This window comes from Lissotriton vulgaris, chromosome 3_1 (assembly GCF_964263255.1).
Source record: "Lissotriton vulgaris chromosome 3_1, aLisVul1.2, whole genome shotgun sequence".
NCBI lineage: Eukaryota > Metazoa > Chordata > Amphibia > Caudata > Salamandridae > Lissotriton > Lissotriton vulgaris.
In genome coordinates this window covers 1,743,372,182-1,743,388,612 of record NC_141689.1, presented here as the reverse complement: position 1 = coordinate 1,743,388,612, position 16,431 = coordinate 1,743,372,182, and the positions used below count along the sequence as shown (strand labels likewise).

General features: G+C 48.9%; 1 protein-coding gene and 1 pseudogene across 1 annotated transcript in view; both read right to left on the bottom strand.

The window, feature by feature from the left end:
* Window positions 1-16,431, bottom strand: part of NAA15 (N-alpha-acetyltransferase 15, NatA auxiliary subunit) — a 778,287-nt gene that overhangs the window by 187,245 nt on the left and 574,611 nt on the right. The gene's annotated exons all lie outside the window — the stretch shown is intronic.
* LOC147728392 (uncharacterized) lies at window positions 7,573-8,588 on the bottom strand (annotated as a pseudogene).

Here is a 16,431-nt window from a genome sequence, read left to right as displayed (position 1 = left end):
CCTGATGGTGAACCTTGCTTGCGTAAAAACGGCATTTGGCGTTCACTGGGGAGGCAAACAGGTCGATGGTAGGTGTCCCCCAAACCGAGAACACCTTCTCCAGAATGGACTGATTCAATTCCCATTCGTGCGTCACCTCCGTTTGTCGACTCAGGGCATCCGCTTTGACATTGAGTGAGCATGCCTGGTGTTCGGCTCTCAGACTGATTTTGTGAAGGATCGCATAATCCCAAAGTTTCTGAGCTTCTGTGGAGAGAGTCTGCGATCTTGTTCCCCCTTGCTTGTTTACATAGTGCATGGCCGTCGTATCGTCCGTCCGGACCAGCACTGAATGATTGCGAACTCTGGGAAGGAAAGCCTGTAAGGCCAATCGAATGGCTGTCAGCTCCAAAAAATTGATATGGCACTGGCGCTGGTCTGGGCTCCAGTGTCCGCTGACTTGAAGTTCGCGGAGCATCGCCCCCCAGCCTTCCAGAGAGGCATCCGTGGTTATGATGAGGGGGGGATAGCGAAATTCTGAACGTCAGACCCTGTGCGATATTGTCTTGTACCAGCCACCATTCGCATGCCTTTCTCATTGCCGAAGTCACCAACACCTTGTCGTTGAACGATCCGTCTGCCTGGCGCCATTGTCTGTGTAGTTCTTCCTGCAGAGGGCGCATTCGCAGCCTGCAATGAGGAATTAATGGTATGCAGGATGACATCGACCCTAGAAGGGAAAGTATTGACGGACTGACAAGCACTTCTTCTGGAAGAGTTGGCGAGCCGATACCATCAACTTCCGCTGACGGTCCTCCTAAGGACGAGCCGTGCACTGTGTGGTGTCCAAAATCGCCCCAGAAACCGTGCGGTCTTGGAGGGTAGTAGAACTGACTTGCCTCTGTTCAATTGAAGTCCCAGGTGTCTGAATAACTGAATACAAGTCGAAACAGCCTGAGAGGTTTCCTCGAAAGATGGAGCCTTGACTAGCCAGTCGTCCAAGTAAGGAAACACTTCCAGGGAATGTGTCCTTAGAAAAGCTGCTACAGGTGCCAACACCTTGGTGAACACCCGAGGTGCAGACCGCAGGCCAAACGGAAGCACCTTGAATTGGAAATGGCTCTTGCCCACTGTGAACCGCAGATATTGCCTGTGAGCTGGGTGGATCGGAATGTGGAAATATGCTTCTTCTAAATCCAGGGAAGCCAAGTAGTCGCCTGGGTTTAAAAGAGGAAGGACTTCCTGGAGAGTGACCATCCTGAAAGAGTTTGATGAGATAAGTGTCGAGCTCTCGCAGGTCTAGAATGAGGCACCAAGTCTCTGTTGTCTTCCGCACCAGGAAGAACCTGGAATAAAAACCTCTGCCCCTCTGAGAAAGAGGTACCGGTTCTATTGCCCCTTTGAGGAACAATTGATGGGCTTCTAGATGGAGTGGTCCCAGATGTTTTGTGCGGATGGCACCCGGAGCTCGTGTTGGAGGAAGATCTTGTAATTCCAACGTATGGCCACTCTGTACAATATTCAGGACCCACTGGTCCGATGTTATGCACCTCCAGCTGTTCAGACAAAAAGAAATCCTGCCCCCCACTGATGTGACTGGGAGGAAAGGAACAGCAGGTAGAGCCAGGAGGCCGCTATTGTCGCTTGCCGCCACCACGTCCTAGACGGTTCTGACGTCCTCGCGGTGTTAGCCGAGAGTAAGACGCCGATTGTCCCTGCCGCTGATTAGAATACTGGGTCTTGTAAGATTGGGACTGTTGAGATGAATATCTCTGCTGGGTGGTACCTCTATACCAAGAGAAACCCCTGCCCCGAGCGCCCTTAAATGGGACCTTGCGATAGTTGAGAGATCCCAGCGACTTTGCTGTGTCAGTATCTTTCTTTATGTTCTGAAGGGCATCATCCACATGCTTTCCGAAAAGCATTTCGCCATCAAATGGGAGGTCCAGGATCAAATTTTGGAACCCCTGACGAAACCAGGAGGCTCTTAACCAGCCTTGGCGACGTAGCACCTCTGAACTCGCTAAGGACCGAAAAGCCGTGGAGGCGATATCCATCGCACAGTCGATGACCTCGGAGGATGACTTCTCTCCTTCCATAAGCACTCTTGGCTTCCTCTTTTGCGACGCCTGGCAATTGTTCCACAAACGGTGCCATGTCACACCACATCTGGCGATCGTATCTGCCCAGAATGGCGAGAGAATTAGCTGCTCTAACCAGCAAGCTGGACATGTTTGAAAACCTCTTCCCCACATTATCTAGACGTCTACCGTCTTTGTCTGGAGGCGTAGTCAAAGGCGTCGTCTGATTCTTTGACTTGCTTTGGGCGGCCTGAGAGATGACTGAATCAGGCTTAGGTTGACCAAGAAGACAAGCTGGACTGCCTTCTGGAGCCTTATACTTTTTTCCAGTCTGGGAAGAACCGGAATCACCGTGGCTGGATTCTGCATGATCTTTATGCCTTCCTCCCACACATGTTCGATGATCGGAATGGACTTGACAGATCTCCTGTATTGCTCCTTGAAATCTTAGAGGAAGCATTCAGACTCCTCTAGTAAATCGGCAGTCCAAACCTTTTCGCCGCTCTCTCCATTAGGTGATGGAACCCTCCTATGTCCACAGGAGGGGATATAGATGTATCACGACCCGTGGCATCCGGGTCTTGCAGGCCACTGTCACCCTGATCCAGATCTGGGTGCTGTAATGGGTCAGATAAGGGATCCACTTGAACCGGCTGCTCCAGGTGGACAGGATCGGTTGGGTCCGGATCCGGTGTTCGAGGTCGGACCAGAGGTATAACCTGAGCTGGGAGGTGGGTCACCACCTGCGAAGAAGGCGGACCAGCCACCGACTGAGTTTGTGGCAATTCCTGCGGAGGAGGCTGTGTAGTCTGGGTAGAAGGTTCCGAAGGAAACCTGTTTCTATAGTCCTGTAACATCAGTTGTAGATCAGTGAGCAGAGAGGCAGGCATGGCCACCATCTCCTGTCCTAAACCAGTAGAACGTCGCTCCTCTGAAACATAGTGCACCTGTTGTTCACGTGCATGCTCGAAATAGTCCTTCGTGTCCGGCAGCTTTACATTCAAGTCTGAGGGACTGTATGCATCACCATAATGACCAAACTCCTCTTCCTCCGACTCGTCCTCTAGGAGCATATTCGGTGGATTCAAAGACACTCGTCGTGGGGATGTCATTTCCGGGGTAATTTTCATTTTTTGTAGTGGAAAATGCACCTTTTGACCCGTCGACGGTGTCGTCGACATCGCCGTCGACGGAGCAGCAGTCGTCGACTGTTTAACAGTCTTCGTCGACGGAGCAACGGTCGTCGTCGATGTGATCACCCTCGTCGACGGAGTCTTGGTGGTCGTCGAGGCCATCGTCGAAGGGGCAGCCGCCGTCGTAGACGGTTTAGTCGTCGACGGAATGATAGTCGACGGCTTCGTAGACGAACTCGTCGTCATAACCATAACTGAAGTTGTCGTGGCCGTAGACGTGGTTTGCGTCGTCGACGAGCCCGTCGACAGCACCTTAACGGAGCCGTCGACGTGGAAGCTGGAATCTTGAAAGACGAAGAAGAAGACGTCGACGTGGAGATCGCTACCGCCGACGAGCCCGCCGACGGAGCCAAGGAAACAGTGGGAACCTTAACAGAAGGAACCGTCGTCGACGTACCTAACGTTTTCGTCGTCGACGAGCGCTGTTTTTTTCCGGACCAGTCCCAGCAGAGACAGAAGAGTGTTTGTCACTGGCCTTCTCTTTCTTGGACGGAGGAGAAGTAATGGAAACCTCCTTTCTGTCCTTTGAGGCCAAAGCCAATCCAGAAGCCTGTCCCTGCCTCTCCTTTTCACTGCCGTGAGGAGATTGAAGGGGACCAGCCCTCTCAGACCTATCAGATCTTGTGAGGGCCTTAAGAGGGGGCTCAACTGAAGAAGAAGAACCAGGGGGAGACCTACCCCTCTTCCTGGACTTATGAGAGGATGCCATAGATGTTGAATCCTCCTCCTCTGAAGAAAGCAGCTCCTCCAGAGTCTTCATCTTTTGAAGCCAGGTCAAAAGTCGACCCTCTCTGTCACGGAGAGTCTTGGTAGAGAAGGTTCTACAGATCTTGCAGTCTGTGGCCTTATGGTCCGGGTATAAGCAATAAATACAGTTGTCATGCTTATCCTCAACAAAAAGTAGTTTACCACATGAGGCACAGGACCTGAACAGGGCCTTCTTCTCCTTGTCAGACATCTTCAAAGTAGTTGAAAGGTATTATAGAATCCAAAGAGTTTGTAGAAGAAAAACTGAGCAGAGCTCAGTGGAGACTCCCTAGCACAACGTGCGGTAGAAAAATCTGAGGCTCTGAGCTCTCTCAGGAAGGTTCTAGAGGGTGAGGCTGCTCTGATTGGTCCTGGCAAAAGTTTGGTCTCTTTTACACAAAGAGAGTGATAGGATACAAAATGAGATGAGGCCTAGGCCTGTTTTTCTCTTTTGTTTCTATGGTTTTTTATACTACCGAGGCTCCCATTCCGACAACGGGGAAGGATACAAAGCATGGGAATCTATGAAAGTTCCAATTCTGGGGCAATAGTCAATCTATGAATAGATTAGCAAACTCACACCCTAAGTGTCACGGACGAGCATATAAGTATACATAGAGACCTGAAAAATGTTTACATTTTACATACAACTTTTGCAAATAAATTTCTCAAAGAGGCCTGTCCCACTTGGGCATCGGCCTGTGTATCTGAATCTAGACAATTGCGGGTAAAAATATGCACCGACCGCCATGTAGCCGCCTTGCAAATTTCAGAGATTGGAACATTACAAAGGAGAGTCGTTGTAGAAGCTTTCCCTCCAGTAGAATGCGCATGAGGTCTACCCTGTGAAGCCTTGTCAGCTAATTGATAAGACAGAGCTATACAGGAGACTATCCAATGAAAAATTTACCTTTTTGAGGCTGACAGACCAGTATTAGTGGTTCCATAATTAACAAAAAGCTGGTCAGACTTCCTAAGCGGACGGGTTTTAGCCAGGTAAAACTTCAGAACTCTCCGGAGATCTAGAGAGTGTAAAGACCTCTCCGGAGGAGTGGTAGGTTGAGGAAAAAAGGTAGGCAGGGTGATAGACTGGTTGATATGAAAGTCTGAGACTACCTTAGGCAGAAAACCTGGGTGTGTCCTGAGTACCACCCTGTTGGCGTGAAACACTGTGTAATGTTCCTTACAACACAGGGCCTGGATTTCGCTAACCCTACGGGCAGAGGTAATTGCCACTAAAAAAGCGGCTTTCCAGGTCAAGTGCTGCAAAGAGGCCTTATGTATAGGCTCAAAAGGAGCACCCATCAGTCTAATAAGTATGATGTTAAGCTCCCAGGGAGGGGAGGGGGACCTCACTGGTGGAAACACTTTAAGCCCCTCTAAGAAATCTTTAACGGCATAAGGAAGAATGATGTCTGAGAAGGTGACTTCCTATAGGCTGTGTTTGCCGCTAAGTGAACCCTAATGGAGGGGTACTTGAGGCCTGAACCTTGCTTAATGCAATAGATACGGTAGAATCACCTGCTCCTGACCGTGGATAGGGTCAAGAGAGTTGTCAAGACACCATATGAAAAACCTCTTCCACTTGAAAGCATATGACTTCCTAGTGGATGGTCTCTTGGAATCTTTGAGAATGTTCATGTAGTCTGCTGGGAGGTCTAGGTGTCCATACTGTATGACCTCAGGAGCCATGCCGTCAAGGGAAGGAAGGTCTGGGTGAAACACCTTCCCCTGGTCCTTGGTCAACAAGTCTGGACAGCAAGGAAGTCGCCGGTGTGGGAATTTCGACAGCTGAAGGAGATCCGGGTACCACCACTGGCATGGCCACTCCGGGGCTATCAGGATCATCCTGGTGTTGGTCCTGTAGAATGTCTGAACTACCGTCGGGATCAGAGGCAGGGGAGGAAAGGCGTACAGCAATGTCTGCGACCAGCTAATCAAAAGTGCGTTCCCCAGTGAGCCCTGTTGGGGGAACCTGGACGCGAAGACGGGGAATTTTGCGTTTGCCGCGCCTGCGAACAAGTCTATGTCCGGTACGCCCCATTGTTGAAATACCTGCTGTGCGACTTCTCGTTGAGCACCCAATCGTGCGCTTCTACGAAGTCTCTGCTTAGGCCGTCCGCTTGGACATTTTGGATCCCTGGTTGATGAACTGCCACAATGGATGGACCTCTTGCCAGGAGCCAGTGCCAGATGGCTTGCTCTTCCAGGGATAGTACTCTTGACCTGGTGCCCCCCCTGCTTGTTCAGATAGAACATAGTTGTCGTGTTGTCTGTCTGAACTTGGATGTAGTTGGTGCGCACAGAAGGATGAAGAGATTTGAGCGCCAGATGAACGGCTCGAAGCTGTAGGAAGTTGATGTGGTAGCCTCGCTCTACTTCGGACCAGAGACCTTGGACCTGAAGCTGATCCATATGCGCACCCCAGCCTTGAAGAGAGGCATCCGTGACCACTGACTGAGATGGAGGAGGGCGATGGAATGGAACTCCCCGGAGAAGGTTGGAGCGTTTCATCCACCATCTGATTGAGTCTCTGGCACCTTGTGGAAGAGAGACACGGTCCCCCAGTGACCTGACCTCTGAGACCATTGGTCCTCGAGAGCCTGCTGCAGAGGCCTCATGTGAAGGCGGGCATTGGGCACGATGTAGATGCACGAGGCCATTGATCCCAGGAGAGAGGACACTTGCATAGCTGTGTGACTGGGACTGTCCTGTAGAAGACGACACTTCAGGATCATGGATGACAACCTCTCCTCCGAAGGACTTACGCTTGCCTGCACGGAGTCAAGGGAAGCGCCCAGGTAATGAATCCGTTGGGAAGGATTGAGTACTGACTTTTTGAAGTTGACCTGCAATCCTAATGAGTTCATTAGGTTGAGACAGAACGAAAGATGGTTTTGAAACAGAGTCGGTATGGAGCTTTTCAGTAGCCAATCGTCTAGATAGGATAGACGAAGATCTTTCGCCTGGGGAGAAAAGCACCCACCAACGCCATGCACTTGGAGAATGTCCGTGGAACGGATTTGAGGCCAAACGGAGGCACTCGATACTGGTAGTGATGGCGTCCTATCTGAAACCTGAGAAACTTTTGGTGCTTTACAGAGACAGGTATGTGAAAGTAAGCGTCCTGCAGGTCGATGGCACACATCCAATCTCCCTGATGAAGATGCAGGAAGATCTGGTGCAGGGCCAGCATGCAGAATTTTTCTTTTTTGATGAATCTGTTCAGTAGTCGTAGGTCTAGAATGGGCCTGTATTCTTTGACTACTCCTCTTTTTTGGACAAGAAAATAGCGGGAGTAGACTCCTTGATTTTTCTGCACGAGGGAACCTCCTCTATGGCCTTCTTTTTGAGGATGTCTGAAACATCGCCAAGCATCAGTTGACTGTGGAATCGGGAAAGGTGCTTTATTTGAGGGAAGACTTACGGAGGGGGGAAGTGAACCTCAGCAAGTAACCATGCTGCAAAATACTCAGCACCCATCTGACCTTTGTATGTATCTCCACTCTTCCAGATGATGAGGAACACTCCCTCCCATCGGAGTGGCGAACAGTTGCGGAGGAAGCAACAGCTCAGGGCTTGGGAGGCTGCTTGGGGGCAGACTGCTGTTTGTTATTGTTGCCTCTGCCAGGGCGTCTCTGCTGAAACTGGATTTTCTGCTGTGTTTGGGATGACCATTGAGGGGTTTGAACCCTCTGCTGGTAAAACCGCTTGTCCCCCAGACGAAAGGGCTTTTTAAATTCTTTACGCTTCTCCAAACCCACAACTTTAACAGTGCCAATTTCCGATTTCATTCTGGTCATCACATCGTCAGCGTGTGAACCAAAGAGAGAGGTACCATTAAAGGGGAGGTTCAAGATCTTCAGCGCATCCGGCTTGAGACCTGTAAGGCGGAGCCAAGCCGAACGCCGTAAGCAGAATCCATGAGAGTAGCCATGGGCCGAGAGGTCAGAAGCATCCGCTGCGGCACTGATGACCTGGTTGGCTACGAGCCCTCCCTCCTGTAGGATTTCGACGAAGTCCTGTCGGTCTTCCTTAGGAAGATTCTCTGTGAAGAGAGTGAGGGAGTCCCAGAGGGACCTATCATACCTTCCAAGAAGAGCAGAGGCACTGGACACCTTCATATAAGAAGCTGAGGTGTTGCATACCTTTCTGCCAAACAAATCCATGAGTTTGCTGTATTTTTTTGGGGTACAGAGGATGAGGTGGATGCCGAATGGGACTTCATGGCAGCCGCCAAGATAACTGAGTCAGCTGGTGGATCCAATCTGAGGAACAAAGGGTCCTCCGCGGGAGCCTTGTACTTCTTGGCTATTCTAGATGGAACAGAACCTACCACCGCAGGCGTGAGAAAGGTAGCCATCTCCGGTTCAATGAAGCCAGGCACCAGAGGCAGCAGAGGTCTGGGCGCTGTCCGGTGATGAAGGGTATCAAAGATTATAGAGGTGGGTACCACATGAGTATACAGAGAGATATTAAGTTTCTTTGCTCCCCTGCCCAGCACATCTGTAAAAGTTGCGATGTCATCAATCGGTGAGACTCGTGAGGGAGGTGTAGAGGAGAAGGTCGGAGAATAGTCCTGGACCATAGACCTCGTAGAAGATGACCAAGTTGGAGATCTTGTGCGTCTTATGGGACCTGTTGCTATGAGGGCTGTGCCGACCCCTGGATCTAGACCGATGTCTAGAAGGTGCTCTTGGCCTGGGGGGGAGCTCTTGGCCTGGAGGGAGATCTTGGCCTGGCAGGTGTTCTTGGTCGTGCTGGAATCCGTGATCTGGCAGGAGATCTTGGTCTGCATGAGGGTCGTGGCCTCCGAGAGGGAGACTTAGATGGTCTGACCGGAGTACTTGTCCTTGGACCAGACAGTGAGAATGTGCTGGAGTAATCCGAGCCTGGACTAGTGCGACCGCCCGATACAGCCCCCTGAGGACGGTGAGATGAGACACTGCGCGATCTGTCCACAGATCTGGGGGAAGCTTCTGGAGAGATCTCCGCGATGTTCAACCCAGGAGATGAAGATCTGTCTCCTGATGACCTGGACACAGGGGACTCCACAATGACCGTGACCTGCTCTCTCGACGGCGAAAGCTTCGACGTCGAAGACGTCTGTGTGACCAATGGCGTAGAGCGAGGCCTTGATGCTCTCGACATAGATCGTCCACGCCATGGTGACCTAGACTGTGATCTTCGGCGTTGAGCCGGTGACCTAGACGTCGATCTTCCTCGGCGTCGGATCCACGGCGAGCCTCCATGACGTTGTGTCGACTACGATGTTGTGTCGACGACGACCTTCTTTGACATCGTGTTGACGGCGACCCTTCCTGATGTCGCCTCGACATCGACCTCCTAGACGTCGAATGGTGGGATCTGAACGACCCTCTCGATGGCGACACGCCAGCGATCTGGAAGATGTCCTAACTCTCGACACTGACCCCCTTGAGGGCGCGCGGAGAGTGTCTCGACGTCGACAGAAGCCTCGACGTCGACGGAGACTTGGACATGCCAGCAGCCACAGACTTCGAGCCGAAAGTGTGGCATCTCGACGCCGACTTACTTGGATGCGGCGGAGATTCTCGACATTGCAATGGTGATCCAGAAGAGCGTCTGGGCCCCTTCGGCGGCGACTTCGGCGGTGATCTTCGTCCTCCCTTCCTCTTTCTGGGCACAGGAGAGGCGGAAGGTCGTCGTTTTGGGCCATGCTTAATTGAAGAAGACGTCCTGGGGCCTCCCTGGCCACCAACCTGATGACTTTTGTCTTTCTCCAACATGGCATGAAGTCTGATATGTTCTCTGTCACGAAGAGTCCGTCTAGAGAACTTCTGACAGTGGTGGCACTGGTCAGGGTCGTGTGCAGATGGAAGGCACACAATGCATACTGAGTGTGGGTCAGCCAGTGCCATTTCCTTGTCACAAGCAGGACATTTCTGGAATAAAGCAGGCATTCCGACAGGAAATTTTAGTGGAATACCACAAAAAACCAAAGTAGAAGCCTTAATAAACCAGAAGATGTCGAATTTTCAGAAAAATTCAGTAAAATTAACAATTTCAGTCAAAAACTCATGAGCTCAAGCTCCAGGATCCTCACAGGAGCCGGAAAAAAGAACTGGCCCAACTGCCACCTGTGGTGCATCATGGGAGCAGGGGGTCGCCTTCAGGTCTTAAAGGCACGGTACCCCTACTCTAATGCCTTAAAGGCAAGGTGTCAGTCTTTCTTTGTTTCTTTATACCCTACTGCAGCCTACGGGCAAATGCCTGCAATTACAGGTTTTCCTATGGCAACAAAGCATTGTTGTATGCAAATGTTTACGGCTCTCTTTCTTCCTTAGGGGTTGGGAGAGCACAACTGCGTGAATGCTAATTCATGCAATTTTGCGGCAGATTTGCCAGTTGGGAAATGTGTTAGGCTGCAAATATATGTTTTCACACATATATATATATATATATATATATATATATACACATATATATTCATATGTATTTTCTATATGCTCCGGGATCCCGCACATAGGCGGGGATTATTCATAGATTATGACTATTGATGAGTATCCCCTGGATGAGAATAGGCCTTAGAGAGCAGTCCTCCTTTGGGATAAGAAAGTATAGGGAGTAGACTCCCTTGTTTTGTTGGTGCAGAGGAACAGGTTCTATTGCATCTTTTTCCAGTGGAGATATTACTTCTTGCTTTACAAGTGATAGATACTCTTGTGACATTGGACGCTGTTTGGGTGGTATGTTTGGGGGGGGGGCATAGATGTAAGTAACCTGATTGAACAATTTGTCGCACCCACCTTTCAGAGGTGATGTTGGTCCAGGCAGGAAGGAATTGTCGAAGTCTTTCCCCCACAGGAGTGGAATGGTAAGGGGGGGGGGGGGGGGTGGGGGGGGTGTTGTGGAGGAGAGTCAATGGGTAGGGGTGGAGGCAGAGCTGGAGTTGTTGGTTTTGCCTCTGCCTTTGTTGTTGTTACCCCTGTAACCCCCTGTGAGAAAGTGCCATCTTTCTTGCATTGGTATGCCCCCACTTTTTTCTGAACTGCTGATGTGCTTTGACTGAGTGTGCCCTGGGCTCCTGCCACCCAGGTACCCAGGGCCTGTGTTCCTTCCCTAAAACTGTTGAAACTAAAACCCAATTGGCATCTGGCCACCTGTCAGCCCCTAGTAAATGGTACCCAGGGCATGGTGACCAGAGAAGACCCCTGAGGGCTGCAGCACTTATTGTGCCACCCTCAGGGGCCCTGTACCCCGACAACCACATACTGCCTTTGCAAGCTGAGTGTCTTAAGTAAAGAACTAAACAAAGAGTCGACATGGCACACAGAACCCACTGCCCTGGCGTACTTAAGTCTCCCCTCTAGCTGGATGCCCTATGCCAGAGGTGTGGGCACAGGTGCATGAGCCTTTTACCCCTACAGTACCCAGGGCCATTCCTAGGCACTGTAAGTGCAGTGATGCCAGTAAGAGTATATGGTGCTGGGAGGATGTCTAATGGTAGTAAGAGCCCAAAGTACAATTATGATGCAGGCAACACTAAACAGATTAGAAGCCAGAATGATTGAAAAATATGAAACTGCGAGAGGAGGCTTGAATGACCGCGACGAAATGTGGACTTTAAATTCTTGATAAGACTGCGATGTGATATGCTGTGACGATTTTGAATGTCTCTATTGTGATTTGTAACTATTTGCGGAATTTTTTTGTAATAATATGCGATTATATGTATACATATTGTATTTATGTCCTATTAGATAAATGTTATTGTATGTACATTGCTAAGTGATACACGTGCTTTGGCACAATTATGGACACACAACATGTTTTGGGAACTTTCATTGTATATATACACCTTCTGTGAACTGTGGTGATTAGTAACATATCTCTGTGCCTGACTTCTGGTCTCCTCCCGATCCATTTCCGTGTTTCCCCTGGTGCTTCACACTGAAGGTTCATTGTTAACCTCGTTTATATATAATTGATGTTACAGTACATTATTTAGGACTCATGCCTATGAATACGGTTTTCTTTGTGTAATTTTAAGCCTGCATATGTGTTTTTTACTGAATGGTATTTGTTACTTGTTTTTCAATTATGTTCACCTTCATGTGAATATATTTGCGTATATGCTTAGCCGCGTTTTTCACTGAGGTCTAGTGAGTAGGAATGCTAGAGAGGTCATCGATAACGGCAAACATCGTTCCCCTTTTAATGATTTTAAGAGTTTTGCTAGAAACGTAGTCCGATTTCTATATCCATGTCACAATGCTGTGGTGACGTGGGGCGTAACATGCATAGCTCCATATAGAGGAAGTACTGGCGTGTGGTAGCCGAGTTGATTCCGACCATGATAGCGGCCCCGTGCGTGATTGTAAGATAGGACTTACATGCAGAGGAGGTAACTGAGCGCGGTGACGCTTGAGATTAGGATTAAACTTACATGTGCTTCTGTTGTTGTCCCCGATTTATAATTGAGACTCGCACTTATGGGGATGATTTTTGATTGTTTTCTTTGTAGTGACATTGGGAAAGTATATAATAGAGAGGAAAGACTGATCCAGACGTGATTGTTAACGCAACAAATCCAGTCGTTGATAAAGTAGGAGACTCTGAGCATGTACTATGTGTTTGTACATTAGGAACTGTAGCGTTTTGTCAAAATAAGATGGTTAGGTGTAGTAGTGACCACTTAAGCGCTTATCGGCTTATACATATTGTTTTACAGAAATAGTGGATGTACCTTTAGTGATTGGTTATCAGCTGCTGCCGGATTGAGTCTGCTTGTAAGTGATTAGAACCGTGCCACAGTGGTGCATATGATTTGGCATGCAATTGGTGTTATAATGAATTGCACGAACTTTGATGATTGTTTTACTCACCTGGTGGAGGCTGATGGTGGTTTTCCACGAGCTTGCAGAAAAGGCGATTGGGTGCCGTGGTTTGTTTATTCTAGTTTGTAAGCCACTTGGGATTTGGTGAGGATAATTCCACCCCACTATAAGTTGTTTTCTTTATTTGTAGGGGTTCGGTTTTGAAGTGGACACTTTAATGTAATTTGTTTAATACTTGGAGCACGATGGGTGCTGGAGATGGATCGTGTAGGAGGGTCTGGAGGGCACAGAGTACATGAACAGATCTTGTAAATGAGACTTTTTATTGGGTTATATGTATTTCTAGGTTGTTTATCGCCCTGTCCTGAAGAGGCCAGACTTGTTGGAAGGCCGAAACGCGACCGCAGCAACACTTTCAAAAATGGAGGAGTCCATATATAAAAATTGATTTCGGAAATTAATGCCTTGTGATACACATGTTGATTTAGGTTCTGTAAAATTTATGCATTGAACCAGTGTTGTCTGACGACCTCCTAGTGCACCCCCTAGACCTAATGGGAGGGCACTTAGCCTTTGCTACAATCTTCTTCTAAGGGTGAAAAAATATCTAGTTCTTTGGTTTTTGTTTCAATTTTGTCGAAAGTGTTTTTGTTGTTGGTTGTATATAGGTGTGTATATATGGACGTATATAGTGGTATATGGTGTATGAAGCATTGATACTAAAACATATATATTATTTCTTGTTTGTTTGAAAGAAAAAAAGACTATACGAAATAAGATAAAAATAATTTATGTGCTGATTACAAATAATAAAATGTGCAATCATGTCCCCTTGTGCGAGTGATGATGTACGAAATGCTCGATTAACTTCACAGTGATATATAGGTGAATTGATTGTCCCCTATTTTTGAGAATAGCCCAGAATTTGTTCCTCCTTTTTCCATCGTTGTGTTTTTTGAATTACGAACTCCACAGCATCATAATGGCTACACTGAAGACTGACAAGTTTGGTACCCAACTTTTCAGCACATTAAACCCGCACTGATGCCAGTGTGGTATTTAATGTAAAATGCACCAGAGGGCATCTTAGAGATGACCCCTGAAAACCTAACCTACAATCCATGTTTGGGCTGAGTGGCTGCACAGGCTGCCACACAGCAGACATGTTGCTGGACCCCTGGGTGGAGAGCCCCCCGCTCTCTTGGGCCTGCAACAATGCACATCCTGGGCGAGGTGCTAGGTCTCCTCCCGCAGGATGGGCAGGGGGAAGCTTCAAAGGCATGCCGCCTCTGTGAGCTTCTCCAGACCATTTGCTGTACTCAGCAACTGGCCCCACCGGTTCTAACCACCACTCCGGCAGGAAGACTGGCAGGAAACCCTACGTCAGGAAGGGGGGGTGCCAGCCTGTGCCAACCCCACCCCTCAGTGGGAATGGAGAGGTGAAGCACGACCCCGGGCTCCGGCCATCTTGAAGAAGGGGAGCCCTGCTTAATCACAGCTAGGCTCCTGCCCACCTCCCACAGGAGAAGAGCAGGCTAGGGGGTGTACCCACCAAAGGACAGGGGACCTATTGGTCCCTGCCCTTGCCCTACTTGTAACGCCCTTAAATTTCGTATTTAGGGGCACCCTGAACCTTCCTTCCTCAGATCCCGATAAGAAAAGAAGATCAAGAAGAAGATTCCCCGTGCAGCTGCTAACAGGACGACACCCACTGATATGGCCCCAGCCCTACCGGCCTGTCGACCCTGGAACCTGCTCCTGCTTAATCCCGGCGACTCCTGCGGATAGCAACCTTGAGACACCCGGAGGACCTGCCTGCCTTGCACTCTTAAAGACTGGGACTCCCATAAGCAGATGCTCAGCTTCAACAACCAACCCCTGGTGCCAGCCAGGAAGCTCAAGACCTGCCCACTCTGCACCCGTCGAGCCTGGCCCGTGCCAGAGTGATCCAAGACCACAAGGACGTCCCCCCGGCAACTGTGACCCTAAGTCCAGTGCTCAAAGACCCCCATCGATGACCCAGACGACACCTGCAGCCTCAGAACCAGGGACCCCTCCAACCGCGACCAGCCGAGGGTAAGATTTCCCGACACCAATAGACACCCCTGCACCCGGCGGCCTGCGACTCCCTTCGGGGTACCTACCTCTCCTCCAGGATCCCAACTTACCTCTCGAAGTGGTGGTCGCACCTGAAGAATCACTGTCCCCTAGTCTGCAGCCTTTGTTCCCTTTTTACCTTTTCCCATTGAATAACGTTGCGCGCCCAACGGCTCAAAGGCACCCTGCACCCAGCCGCCCGAGTGCCTCTGGCCGTGTACACTGTGTCCTATCCTACTTCCCAATTTGCCCTGAGCAAGTGGCCAGGAGCCTAGCTCCCTCAGCCGCGTGGCCTGCTAGCCAGCAACCACCAATCGGAGGCCCCCTGCCCCTCACTGGATAACAGTGGGCCTAACTACCTCTGCACCAGGCCACCCCTGTGCCGCTGAGCTGTGTACCAACTGTACCTGCCTGACCCTTGGGGACCCCTGAGTCTATGCCCAGAACCTTAACTTCACTGGTCGAGTACTCACCTGGAAATCGATAACTCACTTTCCTGACATAGGATAACATTGACTGGTTTGACTCGAAAATTTTTTAAAGAGTGAAGTTTAGAAACTCCAAAATATTCCTATAAAATCAGCTGAACACCGAATTCCGAAGTATTCACCTGTGATCAGGAGAGAAGCAAGTACTGTACCTTGTAGCCCAGTACTTAACCGCAAAAGTAATCCTAGCCGGGTTTGCTAGTAACCTGAATTTTCTCCATAGGAATCCATTGTCTGCTTTTCTGTGAAATTTTTTCAGAGTGTCTACTTATGAAAACTTGAAATATTCCTTAAAAATCTTACCAACTACTGAAACGTAATTACTTACCTGTCTTAAGTAGAAATCCCAGTGCTGGACCTAGGAGCCCAGTACCGGATTACAAAAGTAACGAGAACGTACTTCACCTGTAACCTGAATTTTCTCCGATGGGATAACATTGCTAGATTTTCACTGAAAAGTTTCCAAGTGTGAACTTTTAAAATACCTTTATATTCCTTAAAAAGCATTGCAATAACCAAAACGTTTTACTCAACTGTTTTCAGCTTACACCCCAGGACTGAATCTAGGACCCAGTCCTGGAATTACAAAAGTAATCTACAAAGTAATTAACTGCATTTTTATAGAAATACCCATTGAGCTCAATGTTAAATTGTGTCAGAATTGTGTTGCCTACTGCAACCCCATGTACCTATGGTGTTTATAAAGTTAGTACCTTTCTGCAAAGTAGTTACCTGATATCACTCATAATTGAGAAAAATATATTTTGATACATGTTGGTTCTAAAAATAAAACTATATATCTTTTGATATAAAAACAATTGGACTGGAGTTCAGTCCTTGAGTGTGTGAAGCCTTTTGCTGACTGAGTGTGTACAACAAATGCTTTACACTGTCCTCCGGTACTGCCTTACTGCTCGACCAAGCTACCACTTTTGAGAGTAAGGTCAGCCCCGACTTTAACCTCTGTTATACCTCTGGGGTTGGTGGTCTCTACACACACTGTACTTTACTTTGGTCAAGTATATAT